General features: G+C 46.0%; 1 long non-coding RNA gene across 1 annotated transcript in view; it reads left to right on the forward strand.

The window, feature by feature from the left end:
- Positions 1-21,874, forward strand: part of LOC106993502 (uncharacterized) — a 133,083-nt gene that overhangs the window by 26,132 nt on the left and 85,077 nt on the right. The window lies entirely within an intron of this gene.

Genomic DNA, 21,874 nt, shown 5'->3' on the forward strand with positions numbered 1-21,874 from the left:
TTTTGTGTAACCTTCTCCCCACTCCCCGGATGTTGATGAGGAAAACTGCACAACCAGGTAGCTGGGTACCAAGGCAAATCCAGGTTTTCAACTTCAGCTGCTCCATCAACCCTTGCAGGTGCCCTTAACGCCTCCCATCTTCACCATAGACCTCTCTCTCCATTGCTACTCTCCTCAAGTCCTTCCTTCTCTTCTATTTCCCAGAGAAATCAGACGCAATCAGGAGGAGAATACTTAAATTTCTACCTGCAAACATGTCTGAATCCATTCTTACCAGGAGCAGTGAAAGAGGCACCCCTGTTCTTGTCCAAGACGATTCCCTTCTCGATTTCAACTCTTTTTTTTTTTTTTTTTTGAGACGGAATGTCGCTCTTGTTGCCCAGGCTGGAGTGCAATGGCGTAATTTCAGCTCACTGCAACCTCCTCCTCCTGGGTTCAAGCAGTTCTCCTGCCTCAGCCTCCCGAGTAGCTGGGATTACAGGCACCCACCACCATGCCTGGCTAATTTTTGTATTTTTAGTAGAGACAGGGTTTCACCGTGTTGGTCAGGCTGGTCTCGAACTCCTGACCTCAGGTGATCCACCAGCCTCAGACCCCCAAAGTGCTAAGATTACAGGCGTGAGCCAGTGGGCCTGGCCCCAGCTAATTTTTTGTATTTAGTAGAGATGGGGTTTCACCATGTTATATTTCCTTAGGGCCCTCATTCCATCACTTCATTTTACAGATGGATATTGGACATGCCAGTCACTTGTCTAGAAACTGGAGATATAGCAGGGAACAAAACAGGCACAATCCCTGCCCTCAGGGAGCTTACATTCTAGTAGAAGCAGGACAATAAATAAGTAGAATATGTAATATGTTAGATGGTGCTAAGAGCTATGGGGGCACATCAAGCAAGGAGGAAGTGTGTTCAGAGAAGGTAACATTCAAGTGACCTGAGGGAGGCTAGGCGTGAACCACATGTAAATGTAGGGAAAGAATCTTCTAGGCAGAGGGAAGAGTAAAAACAAAGGTCCTGAGGTGGGAGCAACCTGCCACTTTCGAGGAAGAACAAAGTCAATGTGGCTGGAGTGAAGAGACAGAAAGATAGGGAAAGAGTGGGAGATGTGATCAGAGAGGTAAGGGAAGGACCAAACCTGCATGTCCCCAAGGTCTTTCTGAGGACTTTGGCTTTTATGGAGCTATTGAAAGGTTTTGAAATAGGGGTGTCCAATCTTTTGGCTTCCCTGGGTTATGGTGGAAGAAGAATTATTGTCTTGGGCCACATATAAAATACACTTAACATTAAAGATAGCTGATGAGCTTTAAAAAAATCACTAAAGGCCGGGCGCGGTGGCTCACGCCTGTAATCCCAGCACTTTGGGAGGCCGAGGCGGGCGGATCACGAGGTCAGGAGATTGAGACCATCCTGGCTAACACGGTGAAACCCCGTCTCTACTAAAAATGCAAAAAATTAGCCGGGCGAGGCGGCGGGCGCCTGTAGTCCCAGCTACTCGGAAGGCTGAGGCAGGAGAATGGCGTGAACCCGGGAGGCGGAGCTTGCAGTGAGCCGAGATCGTGCCACTGCACTCCAGCCCGGGCGACAGAGCGAGACTCCGTCTCAAAAAAAAAAAAAAAAAAAAAAAAACCACTAAAAAACCTCATAGTTTTTTTCTTTTTTTTTAAGAGACAGAGTCTTGCTCTGTCGCCCAGGCTGGAGTACAGTGCCCCAATCTTGGTCCACTGCAAGTTCTGCCTCCCGGGTTCACGCCATTCTCCTGCCTCAGCCTCCCAGGTAGCTGGGACTATAGGCGTCTGCCACCACACCCAGCTAATTTTTTGTATTTTTAGTAGAGACGGGGTTTTACTGTGTTAGCCAGGATGGTCTCGATCTCCTAACCTCATGGTCCACCCACCTCGGCCTCCCAAAGTGCTAGGATTACAGGCGTGAGCCACTGGGCCGGGCAAAACCTCATAATGTTTTAAGAAAGTTTATGAATTTGTGTTGGGCCACATATGGCCCGCAGACTGCGGGTTGGACAAGCTTGTTTTGAGCAGAGGAGGGACAGGGTTCCTACCTTTCGCTACTGTGTAGAGAACAGATCTGAAGACAGCAGAAGCGTGAGACCATTGCTGAAGAGAGCAGAAGCAGGAGACCATTTAGGAGGTCATTGTGAGCCTCTGGTTAGTGTGGTAGCAGAAGAGGTGATTCAAAGTGGTGGATTTTAGAAGTATTTTGAATGTGGACTAACAGGATTTTCTGATGGATTAGGCAGTGTGGGGAGGAGGGAGGAATTTTTCACCTGAACTTTAACTGAGAAGGGGAAGGCTGTGGTAAGAGAATCTCTGGAACCTGGGAGGCAGCGGTTTCGGTGAGCCGAGATGGTGCCACTATACTCCAGCCTGGGTGACAGAGCGAGACACAGCCTCAAAAAAACAAAAAACAAAAAACGTATGTCTCCTAGGCATCCAAATGGAGATGTCAAGAAAGCAGCTCATGTGCAAGTTTGGTGTGGTCTGGGCTGGCGATAAAAGATTGAGAGTCATCAGCATATGGAAGTTATTTAAAGCCAGGAGATGAGAAGAATTACCAAGGGAGCAAGTGTAGATAGAAAAGACGTGCAAGGACTAAATTCTGGAGCTCTCCAATATGAGCTTGAGATCAGTTGGAACCATCAGAGAGACGGAGGCATAGGTCAGTGTAGTGAGGAAAAAAACCCCAAGAGATGGTGGTATGCTGAAGGCCAAGAGAAGGAAACTTACTGAGGAGGAGGGAAAGGTCAATTGTGTTAAATGTGGCCCATAAAGTAAGTAAGATGAGTTTGAGAATTGAATGATTGATTGATTTTTTTTTTTGTTTTATGTCTTGTCCCTCCCTTGCCCCCCCACTGGAAAGTATATAGAGCAAAGATAATTGATTGAAGGTCATTGGTGATTTTGACAAGAACAGTTTTGGTGGAGTGGTGGGGGTAAAAGTCTGATCGCTGATAAGTTTAAGAAAGAATGGGAGGAGAGGGATGGAAACAACTCTTTGGAGGCAACTCTTTGGAGGAGTTGTGTTGTAAAGGAAGGAGAGAAATTGGCTGGGAGCTAAAAGGAGAAGTGAGGTCAAGAAAACTTCTTAAGTGGGAAAAAATAGTTATATGTTATATGCTGATGGGGAGGAGCCAGTAGAGAGTGAAAATTGACAATGCAGTGGGGAGTGAGGAGAACGTCTGGAGAAATGTCCCTGATGAGGGGAGAAGGGATTGGACAGAGTCCAGAAGCAGAGGGGCTGGCTTTGGTTAGAGGACTGATGGCTCATGCAAAGTAAAAAGAGAGAAGGCATGATATTTGGGTAAAGTAAAAAGAGAGAAGGCATGATATTTGGGCATAGATGTGGGAAGGCGGATTGATGTGGGAGAAGCTGGTGGATATTATCTCTTCGAGGCCTTTTTTTTTTTTTTCCTCTTTGTGAATTAGGAAGCAGGGTCAGCTGACTGTGAGGATGAAGGGAAAGGCTTAGAAGTTTGAACCTGGAGGAGGAGTTCTAAAAAAGTCACTGAGAGCAGTGATTCTCAAACTTTAGTGTGTACCAAAACCACCTAGAGAGCCTATTAAAGCCCTCCCACAGTCTGGGCAACATAGAACGACCCTATCTCTTCAAAAAATAAAAAAATTAGCCAGGTGTGGTGGTGTGCGCCTATGGTCCAGCTACTCAGGAGGCTGAGATGGGAGGATTGCTTGAGCCTGGGAGGTCAAGGCTTCAATGAGCTGTGATTGTGCCACTGCACTCCAGCCTGAGCTACAGAGTGAGATGCTATCTCAAAAGAAAAAAAAAAAGGCCCTCCCTTCCCCCAGACATTCTGATTCAGTAGGTCTAGGATGGGCCCGGGAATCTGCATTTCTAACAAGTGCCAGGTGATGCTGCAGTCGCCCGTACGGGGATGACCCTTTGAGAACTGCTGTGTGAGAGAGTGGGGCAGTGACTGGACTCGAATTCCCACAAATGCAGTGTGGTTGTCAGGCAGCATCAGGGGCCCAGCTGAGGTTAGAAATCATGACTTGAAAGTGTCTCCAATCACATCCCACTCACAATTGCTTGCACGTGTTTGGAGTCCTATCTCTTTAAAACTTCCATTTTCTACTGACTTTTCCTTTGCCGTGTAAAAGGCTCCACACCCTTCCTCTTTAAAAAATGAAAATCTTTAACTTAGGTTCTAGCTCTCCCCTCTTCACAATTTTCTTGGCAGAGTTGTGCATGCTGTATTTCCCCACCTCCTAGTCTATGCAGCATCTGCAACACGTCTGCTCTCCCTCCAACCTCAGGACACTTCTGTTAGGCATCATCACTGATCTAGATGCTAATTCCAATGGGCACTTTTTAGTTGTAATCAGTCACTTGACCACCTACAAATCTGATACCTCCAACCATTTCCTCCCTCAGCTGTCTCCTCCTTTAGGTTTTGTGGACACACTGCTTTTCTGGTTTTCCTCCTGACAGCTGTCACCTCCTCATTCTCCTTTTCCCCTGGTGTTCCTTTATCCTCCTTTAAGGCAGTATAGCACAGTGGTTGTTACATGTGCAGGTTGTAGATTTACTGGGATAACTTCTGATTTCTCTGGTTCCTAGCTGTGAGACCTGAAACATTTATATCCATTTCTTCATATATTTACCAAAGTGAGGCTGGGCATGGTAGCATGTGCCTGTGGTCCCAGCAGCCTGGGAGGCTGAGGTGGGAGGATGGCTTGAGCTCAGGAGTTCTAGTCCAGCTTGGGCAACATAAGGAGACATCGCCACTTAAAAAAGAAAGATAGGCTGGGCGCAGTGGCTCACACCTGTAATCCCAGCATTTTGGGAGGCCGAGGTGGGCGGATCACGAGGTCAGGAGATAGAGACCATCCTGGCTAACACAGTGAAACTCTGTCTTTACTGAAAATACAAAAAAATTAGCCAGGCGTGGTGGCGTAGTCCCAGCTACTTGGGAGGCTGAAGGCAGGAGAATAGTGTGAACCTGGGAGGCAGAGCTTGCAGTGAGCTGAGATCGCACCACCGTGCTCCAGCCTGGGCAACAGAGCGAGACTCTGTCCCAAAAACAAACAAGCAAACAAACAAAACCCAACATAGTCGTAATACCTGCTTCACAGGGTTCTCATTTGAGGATCCAATGAGTCAGTAGGCATAAAAAGCTTACAACAATGCCTGGCTCATACTGAGTATGTAAGGTCATCACTCGGAGCTACTACTCATCTGTCAGGTGCTATTTGTATAGGCTGATGATGCAAAAAATCTGTATTTTCAAGCAGGCCTCATTCCTGAGCAGCAGTCATAATTATCCACCTGCCTCCTGACATCCCTAGATGCCTCATCAGCATCTCAGCCTTGGCATGGCCAAACCTTCAACTCAGCATTTTTCACTCAGTTTGCCCCCTTTCTTTATTCCCCCACATCCATGAATGGCCCCACCATCTGTCCAGTTCCCTGGCCAGAAATTTGGTAGTTTCTAGCTTCTCTCAGTCCCTTGATTCTTTTCTTTTCTTTTCTTATTTTGGAGATGGAGTCTTGCTCTGCTGCCCAGGCTGGAGTTCAGTGGCGTGACCTCAGCTCACTGCAACCTTCACCTTCCCGATTCAAGTGATTCTCCTGCCTCAGCCTCCTGAGTAGCTGGGATTACTGGCACCTGCCATCATGCCTGGCTAATTTTTGTATTTTTGTAGAGATGGGGTTTCGCCATGTTGGCCAGGCTGGTCTCGAACTCCTGACCTCAGGTGATCCACCCGCCTTGGCCTCCCAAAGTGCTGGGATTACAGATGTGAGCCATTGCGCCTGGCCACAGTCCCTTGATTCTTATAGTGGTATTACCTTATTCTACAGACTCAGATATGTGGGAGCATACATATAACATTGTTTTTCTATAATATAACTATATTTGTAAATTTTTTTTACACATTTTTTATTTTTCTGAGACTGAGTCTCGCTATGTTGCGCAGGCTAGTCTCGAACTCCAGGGTTTAAGGGATCCTCTGACTTCAGCCTCCAAGTAGCTGGGATTACAGATGTATGCCACAGTGCCTAGCTCTTATGTTTCTATTCTGAGCCAGCTCCTGTTCTCCTGGAATGTTAGATGCTTAATTTTAATCCATTGGTGGAATCTCCCCTCTCTCCAGGGATTGCCTTAATTCTGGGAGGTGTCTCTTATGTATGTATTTTGCCAAAGCACTGGCGGAAGTGGGTCCTGTTATTAAGTGGCCACCCAATGTCCTCTGACATATCCTCTGCCTGGCTCCTGCTTGCATGGCCTCTTTAGGTCTGGTGTCTCTGTGCTACCTCTCAGTTGCTCTTGGACACAGGGTTCATTCTGCTGCTCCCATGCCCTGGGGTAGCATGAGACAGTGTGGCACTGTCCATGGTTCAAGCTGCCTCCACAACAGGCTACACTCTGCAGCCATGTCTTCTTTTGGAGGTCTTGTCTCCTTAGGTCTGGAGTTCCACTGCCATCAGATCTCGAAAACCTTCTTGGGGGTTTTGCTGTCTGTCTGCACTCAGGTGCCTGAGGACAGAACCTACCACTGTCCGTGCTGTCACTGCATTCCCGTTGGCTCTTGCCTGTGAGTTGTGCTCGTGCCATGGAACTGGGGTGAAATCAATGCGAGGCCTTGCTTTATCCAGAATATTTCCTGCACATCTTCTATCCAGACTGGGGGTCCTTTCTGTTTTCCTAAGGGCCTGCCTAGGCGATTGAAATTCAAAAGTCAGAAGTGGATTTCCATTTCCCCTCGTTTTTGTTGTTGTGTCTTTTCACTAAGGCATCAGCACAAAAGCTGGGCTGCTCAAAGTGAGGCTATAAGGGAGAAGGGGAAGAAACCACAAATAATATTGTAAGATGTCATCATATTCCCTATATCCAGTGGGGGCCATGGATTCTACATCTTTAGCCCCCCCCTAAAATTTCCCCCTTTTCACCCACATTGCTTCTGTCGTAGTTTGGGGTTTTATTGTTATACTTCTCCTGGTTTGAGAGTATTCCCTTCCTAATCACAGGGTTAGGTTGCTGAAACAGTGGGAGGTTTTGCAGGTGAAGATTCTCGATAAAAGATAAGATTCAGAAAACTGAATGACCTATGAAATGCCTGATAAATACTCGATCTTCACTAAAATCACAACTAAAATTTTGCACAGTAAATAAATTATCAACAACAGATCTGAAATTAGCAGTAGTGTGTATTGTGTAATTTCCACGTATACCTGGGTGATTTAATGTTTTTAGGATTTCCCTGCAGTTACCATTCTCGTAAATCCACTTTGTTTTGATGCAGATGATGTATAGTTAGATGTTCTCTTTGGGTCAAGTTGTTAATCCAGACATCCAGTACCTTCTGATTTGAGGATTTCCAGTTATTGCCCTCACTGGCCCCATCATGGTCTTCAAAACAGCTTTTGGGGGACCTGGCTTGAGATTAGATCCTATGATTTTCAAAACCTTGGTAAGGGGAAGCAGGAAAAACTATTTAAAAGTTGCAGGCTGGGCGCGGTGGCTCACACCTGTAATCCCAGCACTTTGGGAGGCCGAGGCATGTGGATCACAAGGTCAAGCGATCAAGACCATCCTGGCCAACATAGTGAAACCCCATCTCTACTAAAAATACAAAAAATTAGCTGGGCATGGTGGCGGGCGCCTATAGTCACACCTATTTGGGAGGCTGAGGCAGGAGAATCACCTTAACCCGGGAGGCAGAGGTTGCAGTGAGCCGCGATCGCGCCACTGCACTCCAGCCTGGCAACAGAGTGAGACTCCATCTCAAAAAAAAAAAAAAAAAAAAAAAAAAAGAAAAGCTGCAGCCAGGAGTGGTGACTCACGCCTATAATCCCAGCACTTTGGGAGGCCGAGGTGGGTGGATTGCTTGAGCCCAGTAGTTTGAGGCCAACCTGGGCAACATGGAGTAAACCTGTCTTTACAAAAAATTAGCCAGGAGTGGTGGCACAAGCCTGTAGCCTCAGCTACTTGGAAGGCTGAGGTGGAAGGATCACTTGAGCCCAGAAGGAAGAGGTTGCAGTGAGCCGTGATCATGCCACTGCACTCCAGCCTGGATGACACAACGAGGCCCTGTCTCAAAAAAAAAAAAAAAAAAAAAGATGCAAGCACTTTTCACTTTCTAGAGGAGGAGACTTCGGTTTTTCAGTTCTTCTTGGGGCTGACTGTTCTTTGCTTTGGGAAAATCACTACAAACGGCTTTATTTCCTAAGTACAAAGCCAAAGCCATATCCACCAGTGATCTGAGCGCAGAATGTTAAATGCGTGAGTGGGAATTGTGTTTTTGTGGCTTCTTGCTTTTTAGACGGTGATGGGGGAGAGAGGCGTTTCTTCTCCCCGAGTGTCCAGTGTGCTGGGTGGAACACTGTTGCCAGGGCTTAGCCCAGCAGGTGTTCACAGGAGCTGAGGAGCAAGACGGAGAGGGCTAGGGAGGGCTTCGCCTCGTCAGAGAGCCAGAGGTGAGAAAGAACTGGGTGGTCTCTAGATGTAGGGACCCGATAGACATTTCTGGATGTTCTGACTTGACATGTGCTGTGAGCACGTGAGTGGTTTGCTGGGGCGGGGGCGCTGAGCCTGTGCGATGTCCGTGCTCCTCTGGAGGAAGTGGACTTCTGCTGTCAGCTGTGCTGAGGCAGGAAATAAGGAATGGGGGAAGTGGTGGGCCTTGGGCTAGCTGTAAAGAGAAACCTCCGGCCGGGCGCGGTGGCTCATGCCTGTAATCCCAGCACTTTGGGAGGCCAAGGCGGGCAGATCATGAGGTCAGGAGATTGAGACCATCCTGGCTAACACGGTGAAACCCTGTCTCTACTAAAAATACAAAAAATTAGCTGGGCGTGGTGGCGGGCGCCTGTAGTCCCAGCTACTCCGGAGGCTGAGGCAGGAGAATGGCGTGAACCCGGGAGGCGGAGCTTGCAGTGAGCCGAGATCGCGCCACTGCGCTCCAGCCTGGGTGAGAGTGCGAGACTCTGTCTCAAAAAAGAAAAAAAAAGAAAAACCTCCCCCTCTTCGGGCCTCATGGCGCTGTGTCCTGGACTCTGAGGTGGGGGTGCGTTCAGAGCATTCCTGGGCTGAAGGTAAGCTGACCTTTGTCTCAGGGAGCCAGGCAGAGAGGTTCCTACAAGGGCCCTTACCTCTTGTTCCGCCTCCCTACATGAGTGCAGCGACCACGGAGCAGCTCTGCCTTGAGAAGGCAGTGGTTCAGACACCCCATATGCACGGTCTAGTCCAGCGCTGTCCAGTAGAACTTTCTGTGATGACGGAAAATGATTTCCGCTCTATCCAGGACGTCAACTACTAGTCTCATGTGGCCACTGAGCACTTGAAATGTGGCTGGTGTGACTGAGGAACTGAATTTTAAATGTATGTAAATTTAATTGGTTTAAGTTTAGTCTCATGTAGCTAGTGGCTACCATATTGTACAGCAACATGGATGGCAGGAACTATAAAGCTGTGAAGTTCCAAAGTCTGAGCCCAGAGTAGTCTGGGCTGATGATGGCCATCATCAGAGATCACAGAGGATCAAAGAGGCTGAGTCACAGCTGAGTAAATGGTGGAGCTGCCTCAGAAGGCCCTGCAGCAGGAGAGTGCAGTCTCCTGACCATGCCAGGGCCCCTCTCTGCAGGTGACCACACCACAGAAGGTGCAGCGACTCCCACATGGTGGAAAAAGTATCAGGCCTGTACTGTAAATGGATTACCTGTCCTCTCAGTGACTGTCTCACTTGACTCTGTCATACGGGTCCTCCCTGTCCATCTCAGTCGCTATGAGTCTGGAGAGCCCAGGTAATCCATAATCACCACAGCTCGCGTCTCTCCTGTTGCATCTCCTTATTTGAGCCAGGCCTCACCCTTTCCTCTCCCCCTGCACCCTCTCATGGCCTTGGCACTGCTCTGGGCTGAGCAAGCCCCACTTTGTCCTCAAGCCCTCCTCCAAAGTTTCTCTTGATTTTCTTGGCTTAAGTGAAACTCACTTTCCCCTAAGGACATTATTCCCCCCGAAGCCCTCTGAAACAGAGCCTGCTTTTCTCTCACCCTCACATGCCACAGAGTCAGGAGGTGGGATATTTGTTTGCATGGGCTGCCATACAAATTACCACGACCAGGTGGTTTAAAATGACAGCTTCATTCTCTCCTAGTTCTGGAGGCTGGAAGTCTGCAATCAAGGTGTCAGAAGGGCCATGCTCCCTCTGAAGCCTCTAGGGGAGATCCTTCCTTGCCTCTTCCAGCTTCTGGAGCCTCAGGTGTTTGTTGATTTGTGACTGCATCACTCCAATCTCCGCCTCCATCTTCACATGGCCTTCTTCTCTCTGTCTCCTGTTTCCCTGTGTCCAACTTTCCCTTGTTTTATGATATTAGTCATTAGATTAGGGCCCACCTCATCTTAACTTGATTCCACCTGCAGAGCCCGCTTCTAGGTGAGGTCACATTGACAGGTGATGGGGATAAGTGTCTTGCTTACCTCTCTTCTGGTAAGCAGCCCTGCTCTCTGGAGCTCCTGGTGTTTGGTTTTGGCATCGCCATCTTTTGTTGCTGGCAGCTGCTGGCTTCAGGGAACTTCATCTCCTTTACAACTGGCTCCTGGCCCATTGTCTTCCTCTCTGCCCTTCTTCTTCGTCATCTTGGGATGTCTGCAGCCATGTGGACGATCCTTCCAGCTCTCTGGCCTGCCACTTTGGACCTCTTGAGTCGCTTTCTCATTGTGGGTCATCTGCCCACCTGCCAGCATCTTCACATCCTTACACAGCAGACTCTACAATGCCTCATTAGACTCTCTCCTTTGCCAACTTCCTTCATTTTTTGCCCCTCCTTCTCTCTGCTGCTCTTGCCCAGAAACACCTGGACCCTTGCTGAAGCCATCTTCTCCACCTCCCTGTGCTTGCACTCATGCAGTTGGAAGATACAGATCACCTGATTAGGTCCACTTTATGTTCACGACCACAGACCTCAGATGGACGTACTCAGCACTGCCCAGCATTTCTATTATGTTTTCCTGGTTCATTTATTTTCCCACCATGTTTTCTATTGCTGTATAACACATGCCCCAAAATCTAGTGGCTAAAAAACAATACCCATTTATTTTATTATCATTATTTAAAAAAAAATGATAGAGATGAGGTCTCATATGTTGCCCAGGCTGGTTTCAAACTCCTTAGTTCAAGCAATCCTCCTGCCTCAGCCTCCCAAAGTACTAGGATTACAGGTATGAGCCACCGCACTTGGACGATATCTATTTCTTATCTTACAGGTCAGAAGTCCTGGTGGGCTCAGCTGGTTCTCTGGTCAGGGTCCCACAAGACCAAAATCAAGGTGTCAGCTGGGCTGGACTCATGTCTGGAGGCTTGGGGCAAGGATCCACTTCCAAGTTCATTCAGGTTGTTGGTAGACTCCAATTCCTCATGGCTGCAGGTGTGTGGCCCCTAATTCCTTGCGTTAAATAAAAATCTGAGGCACGATAATATTTTTGAGTTTATTTGAGTAAGAAGCAATTGATGAATTGGCAAACACCAAACTGAAGAAGTCTGTTCTGGCGGCAAGCCATCAGGGGCAAGTATTTATGGGGTAAATGCAGAAGCAAAATCAATACATTATTTGATTGGTTGCAATTATACAATTGCCTTATTTGGCCTATCCTGTTGGAAAGTCCTTGGTTATATAGTATAAGTGTGTTGGCTATTTCTGACTGGTTGAGCTTATGATTTGTTTTTCCTTAATATAGGCATTTATAAGAAAAACGTCAAGTTCCACTTATGTTTGCAAATCAAGCAAGGTTTAGGTCTTGTAACGAAGCCTCACTGGTTTTGTCTGCTCGGGGATTCTTCAGGCCTAGTATCCCTTTAAATTTATTTTAACAGTTCCCCGCTTTTGGTCATTCTCCCAGCAAGCTGAGAGTATGACCAAACAGTATAGCATTACTCTCAGTAACCAGGTTACCATTATTGACTAGTTACTGGAACAAAGAATTGTGTAGATGTCATTCTCATCAGTTGTGTTGGAATGGAAGGTCAGGTAGTCATCATTATCTGCAGTTGCAGAGTCATCATAGGCTTGAGTGGTGGGGTTGTTGAGTTCTTCTAGTTGTCTAATCCTGATAGCAATTATTTGATGTGTGAGTGGTTAGGGTCTCACACCTGAATGCTGCTGGAAAGCATTCAAACCCCTTGAGAGGATACAATGGACTACAGAGCTGGAAATCATGATTATAAGGAGAATAACAGCCAAAAATTGAAAAATTCTCTGGAGCAGACACTGAGCTCAGGAGTTCAAGACCAGCCTGGCCAGTATGGTGAAATCCCGTCTCTACTAAAAATACAAAAAGCCAAGAGTTAATCAATTAAATAAATCAGTGGATCAGGTAGACCACACCTATCTGATGAGGAACTTAAATTTGTTTAAGATCCTTTGAATTGGGGGCAATAATTTCTTTTTTGAACAATTTATTTCCATAGGTTTTTGGGGGAACAGGTGGTATTTGGTTACATGAGTAGTTCTTTAGTGATGATTTGCGGTGTTTTGCTGCATCCATCACCTGAGCAGTGTACACGCAACCCAGTTGGTGGTCTTTTATCCCTCACCTTCCTCCCACCCTTTTCCCTGAGTCCCCAAAGTCCATCGTATCATTCTTGTGCCTTTGCATCCTCATAGTTTAGCTCCCACTTACGAGTGAGAACATATGATATTTGGTTTTCCATTCCTGAGTTACTTCACTTAGAATAATAGTCTCCAGTTCCATCCAGGTTGCTACAAATCCATTAACTCCTTTTTATGACTGAGTAGTATTCCATCACATATATCCACTCATTGATTGATGGGCATTTGGGTTGGTTCCATATTTCTGCAATTGTGAATTCTGTTGCTATAAACGTGTGTGCAAGTATCTTTTTTGTATAATGACTTATTTTCTGGGTACTCAGTGGTGGGATTGCTGGATCAAATGGTAGTTCTACTTTTAGCTCTTTAAGGAATTTCCACTCGGTTTTCCACAGTGGTTGTACTAGTTTACATTCCCGCCAGCAGTGTAGAAGTGTTCCCTGATCACCGCATCCACACCAACATCTATTATTTTTTGATTATGGCCATTCTTGCAACAATAAGGATGTATCACGCTGGGTTTTAATTTGCATTTCCCTGATCATTAGTGATGTTGAGCATTTTTTCATATGTTTGTTGGCCATTTGTATATCTTCTTTTGAGAATTGTCTATTCATGTCCTTAGCCCACTTTTTGATGGGATAGTTTGTTTTTTTCTTGCTAATTTGTTTGAGTTCCCTGTAGATTCTGGATATTAGTCCTTTTTTGGATGTATAGATTGTGAAGGTTTTCTCCCACTCCATGGGTTGTCTGTTTACTCTGCTGACTGTTCCTTTTGCTGTGCAGGAGCTCTTTAGTTTAATTAAGTCCCACCTATTTATCTTTGTTTTTGTTGCATTCGCTTTTGGGTTCTTAGTAATGAAGTCTTTGCCTAAGCCAATGTCTAGAAGGGTTTTTTCCCCAGTGTTATCTTCTAGAATTTTTATAGTTTCAGGTCTTAAGATTTAAGTCCCTGATCTATCTTGAGTTGTTTTTTGTTTAAGATGAGAGATGAGGATTCAGTTTCATTCTCCTTTATGTGGCTTTCTAGTTATCCTGTGGGGCAATAATTTCTAATTTATTGACATAGAAACAACATTTTTTTTTTTTGAGACAGAGTCTCTGTTACCCAGGCTAGAGTGCAGTGGTGCAATCAAGGCTCATTGCAGCCTTGACCTCCTAGGCACAAGGGATCCTCCCACCTCAGCCTCCCAAGTAGCTAGGATTACAGGCATGTGCCACCACACCTGGCTAATTTTTGTATTTTTTTTGGAGATGGGGTTTCGCCACGGTGCCCAGCCTGGTCTCAAAGCTCTAGGCTCAAATGATCTGCCCACCTTGGCCTCCCAAAGTGCTGGGATTATAAGTGTGAGCCACCATCCGTGGTAAAGCTTTTTTTAAATCAATAAAAGCACAAGCTCTTCTTTGTTAAACTGTGCGGTGTCAAGCACTTCTGTTTTGGAGTACTTTTGAGGCTAAATTGTTCATTTCAGATTATATTGCTTGAAGAGAATTCAAGTTATTATTCTATGAAAACAAAGGAAAAACAAAGATTAATATTTGGAGCAAATTATGACCTTCGTCTTTGTGTCTGGAGGGTCAAGATTTATAGATTTGAGTTTGAAGTATCTAGATGGTGGAATGGAGATGGCATTTGAGAGCTGGTTGTGTCATCAGCTGGTGTTCTGGTGAACTCATATAGCAGCAGGCATAAAGGCTATCTATACATGGTCTGTTGCAGTGATTTTTTCTGAAGTTTGAAGTCATTCAGTTTCAGCTTTTAGGACTTGAGAAAAGGGCAGTTTTAGTTTTTAATGAAACTAGAGAACTTCAGGATTCAATCCAGTTTATAGATGGATAACAAATCTTTTTTTTTTTTTTTTTTTTTGAGACGGAGTCTCGCTCTGTCACCCAGGCTGGAGTGCAGTGGCGCGATCTCGGCTCACTGCAAGCTCCGCCTCCCGGGTTCACGCCATTCTCCTGCCTCAGCCTCCCGAGTAGCTGGGACTACAGGCGCCCACAACCGCGCCCGGCTAATTTTTTGTATTTTTAGTAGAGACGGGGTTTCACCGTGGTCTTGATCTCCTGACCTTGTGATCCGCCCGCCTCGGCCTCCCAAAGTGCTGGGATTACAGGCGTGAGCCACCGCGCCTGGCGGATAACAAATCTTAAACAGGATTAGAATTTGGTAATTGGTGCTCTACAGTTTTCTATTGAAATGTAGTCTTTTTAATAGTCACTCTCATTTTTATAAAAAATAGTCACAGTTAAATTTTTTTAACAGAATAAGTCTAGTTTCATCAAGGTAGATCTGTTTATATAAATGCAACACAGGTATTAATTCTATGTAAGTTTTAAAATATGATATTTTAGTCAGAGCTTTGGTAATATCCAAGGGGCTTTACTGACTTTATATCCATCAACTTTAGTTTTTTAAAACTGCCTGGTATCAACACTCCCTTAGCCACCCCAGCTGATGTCTCAGTAAGTTGTGTGTCTCCGCAGTCCAATGACTTTGGGCTCAGTTCAGCACTAGGACTCGCCTAGGAGTTGCAGTCCTTGTAGCCTAGACTGCCTTTCAAGTTTCTTTAGAGCCCCAGAGCACTTTAGCCCATTGTGGCGAGGCTTGCAGGGACTCAAGTTCACACTGCTGGGATTGGCAATTCCCCTCTGGCTAGGGCTGCTTTAAATGCTCCCCCCACGGGTGGGCATTAACTGAGTTTGGTCTGGTTTTGTTTTCTGCTATAACAGGGCACCACGGAGTTAGGTACTTCAAAATTGCTGTGCTCTCCCTCTCCCCAGTGCACAGAAACACTCTCCACACCATGCTGCTGCTGCTGGGGGATGGAGGGATGGCGTCAGCGATTTAAGACTGTTTTTCCTACCTGTTCAGCCCTTCTTTCAGCAATATGAAGTTAAATCCAGGTACTATGAGTGCTCACCTGATTTTTAGTTCTAATGAAGGTGCTTTTTGTGTGTGTAGATAGTTGTTAAATTGGTATGCTTGCCAGAGAGGAGGGGACAATTAGTGGTCTCCTATTCTGCCATCTTGCTCTTCCCTCAATATGCCCTTTCTTGCAGATCTTTTACAACTCTCTATATTTGTTCAGTTTGTGTCTTACTTGTTTTCTTCTTTATTATTCTGGAACAATCATCTTGTTTTCAAGATAACACCATTCTCTTTTTCCTTTAAAGGAAACACATTCCTTGCATACTTTTTCTTGCTGAAAACACACCTACTTTTAAAATACATTTTTAATATACAGTTGCTTTCTTTCTTTCTTCTTCTTCTTTTTTTTTTTTTTTTTTTTGATACAGAGTCTTCCTTTGTCACCCAGGCTGGAATTCAGTGGTTCAATCTCAGCAGTTCACTGCAGCCTCTGCCTCTCAGGTTCAAATGATTCTTGTCCTTCAGCCTCCCAAGTAGCTGGGATTACAGGTGTGCGCCACCACACCCAGCTAATTTTTTTTTCTATTTTTAGTAGAGAGAGGGTTTTGCCATGTTGGCCAGGCTGGTCTTGAACTCCTGGCCTTAAGTGATTCACCTGCCTTGGCCTCCCAAAGTGCTAGAATTACAGGCTTGAGCCATCACACCCGACTGAGTTATTTTCTTTCATCTTTACTACATCTGGTAGTCTTTATTACATATATTAATTAGAATTCTTTTTTATTAATTTTTTTTTTTGAGATGAAGTCTCTGTCACGCGGACTGGGAGTGCAATGGTGTGATCTTGCCTCACTGTAACCTCTGCCTTCTGGGCTCAAGTAGTCCTCCTACTTCAGCCTCCTGAGTAGCTGGGACTACAGATGTATGCCACCAAGCTGGGCTTATTTTTTTTCTTTTTTTTTTTGTATTTTTGGTTGAAAAGGGGTTTTACCATGGTGCCTAAGTGTTTTGTTTTTTTTTCCCCCTTTGAGACAGGGTCTCATGCTAGAGTGCAATGGCATGATCTCGGCTCACTGAACCTCTGCCTCTGGGGCTCAAACCATCTTCCCACCTCAGTCTCCCAAGTAGCTGGGACAACAGGCACGTGCCACCAAGCCTGGCTAATTTTAAAAATTTTTTGTAGAGATGGGGTCTCACTATGTTGCACAGGTTGGTCTTGAACTCCTGGGCTCAAGCAAATTAGAATTCTTAAACATTTGTTTTTTAGAGACAGGGTCTTGCTCTGTCACCCAGGCTGGAGTGTAGTGGTGTGATCATGGCTTAAGTGCAGCCTCAACATCCTGGACTCAAGCAATCCTTCCACATCACCCTCCTAAGTAGCTGGGACTACAGGTGCACGCCACCGCACCCAGCTATTTAAACATTTTTTTTTTGGTAGACGGGGTCTCATTATGTTACCCAGGCCGGTTTCAAACTCCTGGGCTCAAGTGATCCTCTTGCTTTGGCCTCCCAAAGTGCTAGGATTACAGATGTGACCCACCACACCTAGCCTAAAATTCTTAACCCCTAGTAACCTTAATATCTAGTGAAAATTCCTTTCTAGTGAAAAGGAAGCACGTGATTTTGTAATTTTGATTTTTACATTTTTATTTATTTTTATATTTTATTTTTGGCCTTTATTATTAGTTTTAATTGACAAATAATGATTGTTTAAACATTTCTCTCATATAGATATATAAAGTGTATATATGTAAAGTATGTAACATATAAAAGTATATATATAAAGTATATATAGAACTATTTCTTGATTTTTTCAGTGTTAAGTATGATCTATTGACTTTTTTTTTTTTTTTGAGATGGAGTTTCGCTCTTGTCATCTAGGCTGGAGTGCGATGGCATGATCTAGCTCACTGCAACCTACACCTCCCGGGTTCAAGTGGTTCTCCTGCCTCAGCCTCCTGAGTAGCTGGAATTACAGGCATCTGCCACCACACCCAGCTAATTTTTGTATTTTTAGTAAAGATGGGGGTTTCACCACGTTGGCCAGGCTGGTCTCGAACACCTGACCTCAGGTGATCCGCCTGCCTTGGCCTCTCAAAATGCTGGGATTACAGGTGTGAACCACTGCGCCCGGCCTTTATTGACTTTCAACTATTGGAACTGTGGTTTTAGCTTTCTTATATGCCCATTTTCTGCTTCACCAAATACATACACTTAACCTTTTCCCATCCTTCAATATATCATCATCATAATTTTTGGTTAAAATCGTTATTTAATGTTACCTTAGTTCATTCATACTGCTGTGACAGAATACCACAGACCAGGCAGCTTATAAACAACAGAAATTTATTTCTCAGAGTTCCAGAGGCTGGGAAGTCTAAGAGCTGTTATATCCACCAGCAGTTGTGTATTAACCTAGAGAGGGGCTAAGGCCTGTCCTCAGACTGAACCCACGATGGCTTCCTCTCCCTTTTCCCTGATTTTGCAGAGTATAGAAGAAATAACATAAAATTTCTTTTTTTGCAATTAGTTTACAAAATAGTAGAGACTGCTTTTTGCCCTCTTACTCATGACTTCTCCTCTGGGAAGCTACTTTTGCCTGGCAAAAGGGCCCTACATATGTGTTCCCATAGCACTTTGATAAGGTGTAATTTATATTCAGTGAAATTCACCTATTTTAAGTGCGCAGTTTGATGAGTTTTGATAAAGAGTTTCCTGGTACCTTGGCTTATTCTATTTATTTAATATTGTGATAAAATACACTGAATATAAAATTTACCATCTCAGTCACCTTTAAGTGTACGATTCAGGCTGGGTGTGGTGGCTTACACCTGCAATCCCAGCACTTTGGCAGGCTGAGGGGGAGGATCACTTCAGCCCAGGAGTTTGAAACCAGCCTGGGCAACATAGTAAAACCCCATCTCTATTTTTTAAAAAGTGTATGGTTCAGTGGCATTATGTACATTCACACTGTCGTGCTACCATCCCCACCACCCATCCACGGAACTGTTTTCATCTTGCAAAACCAAAACTCTGTGCCCATTAAACAATAACTCCCCATTCCCTCTCCCCACAGCCCCTGGCAACCACCATTCTATTTTCTGTTTCTATTAATTTGACCTTTGACTTTTTAAACAAAGTTGTGGTTAAAAAGTCATAAATTACTATCTTAACCATTGTTAAGTGTACAATTCAGCAGTGTTAAGTAGCAGCTTCTTTTTTTGTTTTTTGAAGACAGGGTCTCATTCTGTCACCCTGGGTTGCGGTGGTATGATCTTGGTCACTGAAGCCTCAACCTTCCAGGCTCAATTGATCCTCCCACCTCAGCCACCCAAGTAGCTGGGACTACAGGCGGGTGCCATCATGCCCAGCTAATTTTTGTATTTTTTTGTGGAGATGGGGTTTTACCACCTTGCCCAGGCTGATTTTGAACTCCTGGGCTCAAGCAATCCACCGGCCTCAGCCTCCCAAAGTGCTGAGATTACAGGCGTCAGCCACTGTGCCTGGCCTGCAGATTATTTTTAAGGTAGTTTTAGGTTTAGTTAATGATGAATGCAGAAAAGCCCAAATAACAGTCACTTAAAAAAGGTTGTCCATGGCTGCCCTGACAGCTCCACCATCACCAAGGACTCAGGCTTCTATTTTGTGCTTTGTCATTTGCAACACACAAATTCCATCTATCTCTTAGTCCAAAATAGCTGTTCCAGTTCCAGCCATCACCTCCACATTCCAGCTAGCATAAGGCGAAAGTGGGGAGAAAGGCACACTTTCTCTCTTCTAGAGCCCTTCATAGAAATTACACATACTATTTTGTGCTTATATCCCACTGGACAGAACTTAATCACATAGGCCCATCTCACTGCAGTGGAACTGGGAAATAGAGTCTTTCTTCTGGATCGCACGTTTCAGTTCTAGTTTATGGGTCCCATTGCTGAGAAGTAAGAAGTTAATGCAAGACACCCGCACTGGTGTCTTCCACAACTTCCCTTCCTCATAGTGCTTGCTGATCACTGCACTGAAATTGATTCCTCCATCTTGTTGGGCTGTGGACCCCTTCAGTCAGGGGCTTGTGTCTTTTATAGCTTAGCACAGAGCCAGGTGCATTTAGGTGCTTAATGTTTGTTATACAAATACATGATTTCAGCCCAACCAGCTTATTGTTGGTTTTTAAGAATTATTGTTTTATTATTTTTTTGAGACAAGGTCTCGCAGTGTTGCTTAGGATGGCCTCAAACTTCTGGGCTCAAGGGGGCCTCCCAGCTCAGCTTCTCAAGAAGTTGAGATTACAGGTGCCTGCCACCGCACCAAGCTCTAATACTTTTTTTTTTAAGACTGAATCTCACTCTGCCACCCAGGCTGGAGTGTAGTGGCCCACTGTAACCTCTACCTCCTGGGTCAAGCGATTCTCCTGCCTTAGCCTCCCAAGTAGCTGGGATTACAGGCGTGTGCCACCACACCTAGCTAATATTTGTTTGTTTGTTTATTTATTTATTTATTTTTTAGTAGAGACAGGATTTCTCCATGTTGGCCAGGATGGTCTCAAACTCTTGACCTCAAGTGATCCACCTGCCTTGGCCTCCCAAAGTGCTGGGATTACAGGCGTGAGCTACCACACCCTAATTTTAAGACTTACTGAAGTGAAGCCCTAAAGGGGGAAGAGACTAGAGTCCTCTAGTCCATGTTGTCACCAAATTCAGGAAACTGCTTTACTGCACACTTGGCAGGTGGCCTCCACCTGGCCACGCCCGCTGCCAGGCACTCCCCGCCTGCACTGCTGGGCACCTCCAGCCATCACAGCCCCTTCCTGGTGCAGAGTCACACTTGGCCTCCATGGAGCTGCTACATTGGTCCTGCACCACCCTCCATATGGTGTGTCTACATCCACAGGTCCCACTGACCCCAGCTCTTCCTTGTGCTGGGCAAAGATGCCTCCTATGGGTCTGCATAGGACATGTTTCTCCTTGAGTGTGTTGGGGACATTCCAGGCCTGAGAGTGTCCTGAGGCTGAGAGCCCCCGTTGAGCAGAAGCGAGCTGATGGCCCTCTTGCCTGGCCAGGACTCTCTGAAGGACTCCAGCTCCAACATTTTCTCACCAGTGAATGAGGTGATTTACTCTTGACTTGGGATTTATTTCTTTCACATGTAAAGACACCTTCACAGCACGAAAGCTGCAGATTCAGAGAGGGACATCAGGTTGAGGAGGCGGGAGGGATGTGTGTCACAGGTCCCTGGATGCTGTGTAGATTTCTTTGTTGGCCAGTGAAAGTCCCCACATCTCACGGAGATCCCCATGCCCTACCCGAGGAAGCCTCTAGATGTCAGAGGTGCAGACATTGCACTTCTCAGTGGACAATCCAGTCCAGAAATGGGGGTGCAGAGAGGGGCTTCTGTTGCTCTTGAGCGGGAATTCCACAGCCCTAGGTATAGACTTAGGTGCTGAAGGGGGACCCAGGAAAGAGGTGAGGACTGGCGAGGGAGTGGATGGGGAGGGGTTTGGGGCATGTGCACAGGAACCAGGGCTGGCCCCAGCCCTCTATAATTACCTGAGTTACCACAGACACCCCACAACCTCCACAGGGCCTGCTGACTTGACCACAGAGGGACCCATGGCTGTCGCGGACTATGGCTGAAAGTCTGCGGGCTGCCAGCCCTCGGCATGGTCATTCTGGATAGGTTTATTTTATTTTTTATTTTTTTGACACAGAGTGTCACTCTGTCACCCAGGCTGGAGTACTGTGGCACAACCTTGGCTTACTGCAACCTCCGCTTCCTGGGTTCAAGTGATTCTCCCGCCTTAGACTCCTGAGTAGCTGGGATTACAGGTGCACGCCACCATGCCTGGCATTTTTGTATTTTTAGTAGAGATAGAGATGGGGTTTCGAAGCTAGTCTGGAACTTCTGACCTCAAGCGATCCACCTCCTCCAAAAGTGCTGGGATTACAGGCGTGAGCCACCGCGCGCAGCTCTGGGTAGGTTTGTGTTGTGAGGCCTGATGCTCTGTTCTTCTCTTCTTTCCTAAAGTCCGTGGCCCTCTGGTGGCCTCTGTGGCTTCTTGAGCTAACCTCACCCACTGTGGGCCTCAGGTTCTGCTCCCCTAAACATGGCTGCAGAGGGTAATACCATCTCCCAGCACCCTTCAGAGTGTGGCTGCTAAACTCTTCAGGGACACAGTACTAGAGTGTGACAAAGACCCCATAGGAGGAGTCACACAGGTGCGAGGCTTCACATGGTGCCACTCATTTCCTTCCAGAAACACCTCCATACTCTAACTCTTACTACCCTGAGGGTGGTGCTCCCCACATTTCTCTGGCATTTGATCTCCCTTCCCCCACAGCAGCTCTTTTCACCAAGACGCCTTTCCTTGGCACGGCGCTGGCAGCCCAAGCAGGGCTGAAGGAGAGGGGCCTGTGTCTCAGGGGTGTTCCTCCCTT

Source organism: Macaca mulatta, chromosome 14 (genome assembly GCF_049350105.2).
Source record: "Macaca mulatta isolate MMU2019108-1 chromosome 14, T2T-MMU8v2.0, whole genome shotgun sequence".
In the NCBI taxonomy this organism is placed as follows: domain Eukaryota; kingdom Metazoa; phylum Chordata; class Mammalia; order Primates; family Cercopithecidae; genus Macaca; species Macaca mulatta.